Source organism: Eucalyptus grandis, chromosome 6 (genome assembly GCF_016545825.1).
Source record: "Eucalyptus grandis isolate ANBG69807.140 chromosome 6, ASM1654582v1, whole genome shotgun sequence".
NCBI lineage: Eukaryota > Viridiplantae > Streptophyta > Magnoliopsida > Myrtales > Myrtaceae > Eucalyptus > Eucalyptus grandis.
This window is the reverse complement of record NC_052617.1, coordinates 32,747,272-32,755,288: the sequence shown is the minus strand read 5'-3', so window position 1 is coordinate 32,755,288 and position 8,017 is coordinate 32,747,272. Positions and strand designations below refer to the sequence as shown.

Genomic DNA, 8,017 nt, shown 5'->3' with positions numbered 1-8,017 from the left:
AGGCTGTTAAGCCGGACGTTACCCGTTCATTGGGACTCGGGTCGTAGTAGATTTTGGATCTACACCTCTTCGGGAAGATGTCGATTAAGAGACGTCACCGTGCTCAAAGGAGGTGAGACGATGCCGGCAATGCCAAAAGACCACCAAATTTAGAGTTGGTCGTACCCTTAAGGGGTGTAATTAACAATTTGAACGCATGATTGTTGAGTTTGATGCACCCAATTATGAGACCAAAACTGTGTGACATGGAATGGGACGTGTCATAACGATTTAGCCATATAATCAGGACCCTGGTGATTAATTGAATTGATGAGGTGTTCCAGTTGTTATGTGCATTGATTATATGCATTGCGATATGAATTGTATAGACGTGCGGGAAGAAAGGCGAGGCGAGGTAAGTTCTCTCGTGCCAATTGAGTGGTTGTGTGGTTAGGACACTTTTGGGTGTATTTCCCTCCTAATCGGGGCTTAGACCATGAACTTACCGAGATTTATATCTCACCCCGTCATGGGCTTAAAATTTTCAGGGCCGTAGAGGGAGGACTGAAGCCGAGCCGAGGTGACCGAAGAGTAGGTCGAGATAGGACAACCTCTTTTTGAGAACTAGTCTTTTGGTTATAGATTTGTATAAATGACTTAGTATGTTTATAAAAGTGTGGTTTGTTTGTGAATGTGATGTCCTGCTTTTCTATCCTGAGATAGTTACTATTAGGGGATTTGTTATTTGTTTCTGCATGTGCAATAAAATAAAAGGGTCGGCGACTCGTCTTGGGAAGTCGCAAAATTTTTATCAACCAGAGAGGGATGGGTATGCACTCGAGGATCGGGGCGTGACAACTCTTCTCTTAGACCTTGGAGCTACCAAGACTTGCCCAACGTGGTTTTATTGTTTGGCGAATGCCAAGCCTAAATGAGTTTGGGCAAGCACATTTCTTCTTGGGCTCTGGCTTGCCCCAACACTGTCATTTATTCTAAGAAAGTATAATAGTTTACAAAATCATAGGCCGGGCCAGGTAAGAATTTTGATGGTCGATATCTGACTTGGTCCGTCTAGACTCCCATTCAATAGTTTTATAGATAGTGAGTGTTGTTCTAGCCGAACAACTTTTTTTCACCTTATTACCCGAATTGTATGTCAAGTCCAAGTGCAATCTGATCCTTTTCGGATTAAGGCCCAAGAGTTTGGGCTGTTACCTTTTGAGGCCCACCATGCCAATGGCAGCTCATTCAATGCCTTTGAAGCATGGTGTCAGGGCTTAATCCTATTACAGTTGAAGAGCACCTAAAACATTTTGAAAATCTACGCGTAAAATCTTCCTATTCTTTTAAAATTTGAATTTTTTTTTCATACTACAAAATTTGAAGAAGGGGCATGTTTCGAGGAACTAACTAAGAATTCCTTCTCTTTTTTTTTTGCCTGCTTCTCTTCAGTATTAAATTAGGAACTCTACTAAGGGAAATACCTAAGCTCCGAGGTACCGCTATCACTTCACATGCAAAATGTCAATATTATTGACTTGTTCTTATTTGTAGCCTGCTTCAAATATTAAGATTTTTATTTTGTCAAAGAAATTAAGATTAGTTGATTGCAATGGATTGCTTTTATGTTGAAGTTTTGTTAAAGCCATTTTGCATTTTCCTTTTTTTCTCTGACAAGGGGAAAATTGCTCAAAAGTTATTTTAACCTTAGTAGATGATATCTCTCACTTATGATTCTGCTTATATAATTGATTTACATCTATATATTAGTCTATCAAGCAATGTTGTTGGGAAAATCAACCAATCTAAATCATTGGCCCCCAAATATGTAAGTATTCTTGAAACATTCATTATTTAACTTAGTCATATAAAATATCAATATATATTGTAAAGAAAAAAACAAGAAGATTCGTAACACTTTGTATAAAAGCAACTAACTTGGGCTAACTAGAAGATAACTACTTTGGCTAGAAGAAAGATTACAAGCTTGTCATTAACTAATTAGTGTGATTAATTATTGTTCTCACTATTTGATTGAGGGCTTTTGACTATTTAGGCCCTAAATGTTGAGGTTGCACGATATGTACCCACACCGATGTCGTCTAGCATGTATTTTCTTTCGGGGTGAAACATGATATTTCAAATAGTCGGCAAACGCAAAATATACTCATTCATTGAATAGGCTTGAGAAGAAAAAAAAGAGGAAAAGAAAAGAGAAAGAAGCGCACACATCGAGCCCAGCTCCACCCAGTTCAATGGTTGGAAATGTATGGGCGAGCTTTGACCAATGACCATTCTTTTGGAGCTTGGAGCTACCAAGGCTTGCCCAATATGGTTTTATTATTTAGCAAAAGCAATATCTGAACGAGCTGAGCAAGCAGTTTTCTTTTTGAGATCAAACTTGCTGCGGCGCTGCTATTCACATGAACAAAGTATAATATATTCCAAAATCATAGTTTAGGGTAAATATGAATTTTAATGCTTATATCTAACTTGGTCTATCTGGTCTCGCCTATTGCATGGTTCTATAATTAATTAAAGCGAAGTCCCAGCCAAATGACTTTCTTGAACTTATTACCTGAATTGTATGTCAAGTCTAATTGCAATGCCATCCATTGGGATTAAGGCCCAAGAGTTGGGCTATCTACGTTTTAATGCCTCTGAAAGTATGATGTTAGGATTTGGCACCGTTGCGTGGAATCCACATTAAACTTTGATTTTGTTATGCCATATAAACAATTACGAGAGTAATCAGACGAACAAATTTATATATATACTCACCCCAATGCAACCAAAAACAATAAGAAATACTAGGGTGCTGCCTCTTCCACATCTGAAAAAGAAGTGACCCTTTTCATGATTTTGTTTTTCCCAATTGACCCTTACGATTATGTTAATGCAGAACTATGGGGAAGCGTTGACCACTCGTGATGGTGGCGTAATTGTACAAGCTGATATTCCACAAATGCGAGGTCATGAGGATAATCCACGTGCAATGGTAGTGCCCGTATCTTTCCTCAATCGCGACAGTAGCTCTGGCAGCTTGGTGGGGTTATAGTGATGAGACTCGCCTACCTGAGACAACTGGGTTGCGAGATGTTTTGGATGACGATCTTCTCGCAATTTTAGATCAAAATACTTGGTGGCAGACGCGAGGCTTTCATGATGACTCAACAGAGCAACAGAGCATAATCTCCCTGGTCGCTCCTCTCCGCCTTTCCTTTACAACAAAGAAAAAGAAAATGTCCTCTGAGATGGTGTGAGAATTTAAATAGAAGAAAGATGAACTGTGAACTTTAACAACAACGTGCATTGAAATTTAGTTGTCATATTTGCCGACTCGAAAAAAAGGTTTACACCCTACTTTTGCATCTCTACAATGCCTGTTATTGAAAGGAAGAAGACTTTGAATATAGACCAGGATAATCAACATCAAGATACAGATAAATCTTATTTAGAGCATGTCGCCAAAAAATAAAATAAAAAATAGAGCATATAGAGCATATTGGTGCATCTACCAAAATTAATAGCTTTTTCATTTTTTGCTTTTGTCAAGTTGCAAAAGATGAAAACAACTACATCAGTTGCCTACCTCAACAGTGTTTGCATTTGACGCATTCAGGTCAAGGAGCTAGGGCATAAAAAACAGACATTTGGTAGAGAAGATACAGCAAACGATTAAATTGCAGAACAATATTAGTTTAAGAGCAACAATTTTTCATAATTCTCACACAAATCATAATGCATTCCCATTTACAAATTCTTTATGTGTCATCCAAGTGCAAAGATAAGCAATTTTTGGCCATCACACAAAAATCCAGATATATAATCTATATAGACAGGCACATTTGACGCATCATAATTCTGACACTACGAGCAAGTCCATGTGGTACTTTTTGTTCGAGGAATAGTCACTGGCTGTACCACGTTAACATTATAACCATTTCATTGTGTACTTCCTCGGTAAACAAAACAGAAGCAACCCAAATGTCAACATTTGACCTTCAACAGCTGGTTTATGGACATTCACGTGAAGCATGTCCATGGAAAAACATGAAAATTTTTAGCATTAAGTTGAGGAAGCGGAATGGAAATGGATCCTGGTGCAGCAGTAGCTAAATGACCAGTGTAAAAGAAAAGAAGTCCGAATCATTACCTGAAGAACAAAACTCAAGACAGTGGAGAGAAATCTTCCTGTTGGATCCAAACTAGATCAATCACAATCAGTGGGATTTCTTGGATGAGGTGCCAGTAGTTGCCGAAAAGAGAGGATCCATCCTTCAGAATCTCACATTGAATTATGGGGAATACTTTGAGGGAGGAGGGAAGCCATCCTCCGGCAAGTACCCAAAATTCAAGCTACTTACAAAATATAACTGTTTGAGAGATGGGGGATGGCCATGAAGACCACTTGATAGTCTTTCTACTCATATTTTCTCATCCAAAGAGAGATTAGAGAGGAAGGAAAAAAAAAGATTCCATACATCATACATCCTCTGCTGTTGATAGTCTTTCCATATTCCCCATATTTCTCGTCCAAAAATCTGGAACAGGACAATCGATTAGTCCTGAATAACAATTACCTTTCATGAGCAATGGACAACTATAAGAGTGATCGAACAAAAGTGAACAACCAAGACAAGAATTGCTTTATTATTGTCAGGAATTAGTGACAGTTTTGATAGTTTTTCCTTTGCTAAAAAACTCTTATGATTATGATAACTGACAAGAATGGGAGACCACTGATCACCGGTGGTGGTGACTTATTGGTACAGGCTGATATTCTACAAATGTGAGGTCAGGAGATCGAATGACTTGGTAGGGCCTTACAATGCTTAAGAATGATTGCCTACACCTGTTGTTATAACTGGAACACTCAAAATGCAGTAAACTTTAACCATAAATCACCTGATCCTGAAACTCACTTACACATATTAGAGAAGCTCATTTAGACTGTGTTGCCGGTAATGCAAGAGAGATAAGTCATGATTGGGTAGGCAAAGGCAGGGCACGTAGAGTAAACTTGAGCTAGGTTTTGTGAAAATTCACCATGATGGGTCTTATAGAAGGAACAAAACATGGCTGTTGTTAGGATAGTGGCCAGAGATGAAACGGGGGGGAGATGATTACCTGCAGGGGTGTCGCAATGCAAACTAGACCTGCAAAGAAAACTGAATTACTTGCTATTCGAAAGAGCAATGAAATAGCTAAAGAAAAAGCTGAACCAAGGCAGTAGGGGAGCTGAATGCAGCTGAGGTATACAAGGATATCATCAATTTTCCCAAGTTGTGCAATTAAAGACTAAAGGATGCTCCTGCCGGGATTCAAGAAGCTAAAGATCATTTTGCAGCTCTAAGTTTTAGTTGAATTTCACAAAAGGCAAATGCTTGTGCCCATTAGGTAGCTATGCCAAGTTTGGGATCTACATCCGCATCCCCATCCTTCTTATCACATTTGCTTATATCAACAGTGAGTTACTGGAGTAAAAAGAAAAAGCCACATCGAGGACACACACGACACACCCAAATGTCAGTCTTTGACCTCTAGTGGCTGGTTTCTGGAAATTCTATGAGAAACATCTCCTCGGGAAAAATCAATCCGTATTAAGTATCGAACTGAATTGATGCCTTCCAACCCAAAAACTGACCCTAATCCCAGAAAGCTGACTTTAGGTGGAACAACGAATTGCGGCAGACCTGAAGAAGGCAAAGTTGTCAACGGAGATAAATCCTTTGTCCGGGCTCGGGTATGATCAATTTTAGTTCACTGGATCCGAACACCAATGTAGATGAGAGGGATCTCTTGGATGAGGGGCCGATAGTCGCCAGTGAGTTTTGAGCATCAATCTTTCAAAATCTCGCATAGAAATATCTCCAGAATTTGGACAGATCATAGTCTTCCTTATTACTCCTTTCCCCCTTTCCCTGACAACAAAGAAAAAGAAAATGTGCTTTGAGATAGTGTGGGAATTTGAATAGAAGAAAGAGGAACCATGAACTTCAACAAATAACTCGGATATGAATGGCTTATGCTGTAGGCCTCATTCAAATTTAGTTGTCATATTTGCCAACTTGAAAACACCTGTTTTAAATCTTTTTTTTTTGGGTCTTTACTGTAGCTGCTACTTTTGGAAGTAAGAAAGCTTCTTTGATTGACTATTAATATAGACCTCGATTATTGACATAATAATACAGATTAATTTTTTAGAGCATGTCGCCAACAAAAAAAAAAAAAAAAAAAAAGCAGTTTAAAGCACATTAGTACTCCTACCAATAAAAATAGCTTTTTTTGTTTTCTTTCGTCAAGTTGCAACGGATGAACATAAGCACATCAGTTGCTTACCTCGGCACTGTTTGCATTTGATCCTCCTGAGAAATTTTGCCAAATAAAGATAATAGTGGGATATTCTGCAAAACAATCACAGTTGAGACAATTCAGGTCACTGAACTAGGATATAGAAAATTTAAAAAAAAAAAGATATTTGGAAGAGAAAACATAACAAACACCAAAGTTGTGGAAAAATAACAATATAAGAGCAACAATTCTTCATGATTCTCACGCAAAGCGTAGTGTATTTCCATAAGTGGAGATATAAGCAATGTTTGGTCATCAATCAGTTCAAGATATATCATCAATACAGACAAGCACATATACGCAAATAATTCCAGCACTGTTAACAAGTCATGTAAGTATTATTTGTTTTGAGGAATAGTCACTTGTATCAAGCAATGGTTGGTTGGCTTGTTGTACCGCATTAGAATTATAACCATGTCATTGCTTGCCTCCTTGTCAAACAAAACAGAGCAACCCAAAAGTCAACATTGGACCTTCAGCAGCGGTTTGTGGAAATTTAGGTGAAGCTTGTCCACATGAACCTTTTAGCATCGGATTGAGGATTCATAATAGAAATGGATCCTGAAGCAGCAACGGTAACTAAAAAACAAGTGTGCAAGAAAGAAAGAAGTCCAAATCATTACCTGAAGAGCAAAATTAGAAATTGGATAGATATCTTCTTATTGGATCCGAACTCGATCGACTATGATGAGTGGGATTTCTTGGATGAGGTGCCCATAGTCGCCACTCAATTTTGAGCATCAATCTTTCAGAATTTGAAATTGAATTATGTCGGATACTTGGCGGAGGGAAAGAAGCCATCCTCTGGCATGTTCCAATAACCTATAAAATGTAGTTGTTCGAGAGTGGAGAGATGGCTGTGAAGACCACTTGATAATCTTTCCACATTCCTCATAGTTCTCATCCAAAGAGATGTAGAGATGAGGGAAACAGAATACTCCATGCTTCTTACATCCTCCACTGTTGATACTCTTTCCACATTCCTCGTATTTCTCACCCAAAAATCTGAAAGAGGACTATCAATTAGTTCTGAATAAAAATTACCTTTCATGCTTAGAGTGATCAGAACAAGATTATAGGCATACTCAATTGACAGCAACAAAAAATGAACAGGCATACCCTCTTGATGATTTTCTTTTTGTTTTTTTTTGCTGAAAAATTCTTGCGATTATGTTAACTCACAAGTATGGGAGACCACCAATCACCGGCGATGGTGACTTATTTGTATGCTGTGATAACTCCTAAGAATGATTGCCTACACTGTTGGCAAATCTAGAAAGCTCAAAATGCAATCACTTTTACCCATAAATCACGGATGCTGAAAATCACTTGTACAAGGTTAGAAAAGCTGTTTTGCGGTGTGTTTCAGTAAAAATGTAAGCTAGGTCATGATTGGGCTGATGCAAGGCACGGTGCATGGAGTAAACTGAGCTGGGTTTTGTTAAGATTAACTAAGACGGGTCTTACGTAACATGCCGTCGTTGGGATTGAGGCTAGAAATGAAACGGGGAGATGGTTGCCGGCGAGAGGAGGCTGAATTACTTGCTGGTCGAAAGAGCATTGCGGTGGCTAAAGAAAAAAAGTAGGCCAAGGCAATAGAAGAGATGGATGCAGCGGTGGCATACGAGGATATCATCAACTTCCTCAAGCGGCGCAATTGAAGACTAAAGGCTCTTCTAACAGT

At 38.7% G+C, this 8,017-nt stretch overlaps 1 long non-coding RNA gene across 2 annotated transcripts; it reads right to left on the bottom strand.

Annotated features, from left to right (window-relative positions):
• Nucleotides 1-3,077: 3,077 nt before the first annotated feature.
• LOC108957406 lies at nt 3,078-7,585 on the bottom strand. Of its 2 annotated transcripts, none has more exons than XR_005551783.1 (7): nt 7,453-7,585; nt 6,957-7,338; nt 6,322-6,386; nt 5,521-5,903; nt 5,110-5,138; nt 4,136-4,523; nt 3,078-3,199 (listed from the first exon to the last, which is right to left on the bottom strand). It is a non-coding gene; the product is annotated as an uncharacterized LOC108957406 (long non-coding RNA). The 2 variants fall into 2 exon arrangements; XR_005551784.1 differs by having other exon boundaries at nt 5,676-5,903.
• Nucleotides 7,586-8,017: the final 432 nt, after the last annotated feature.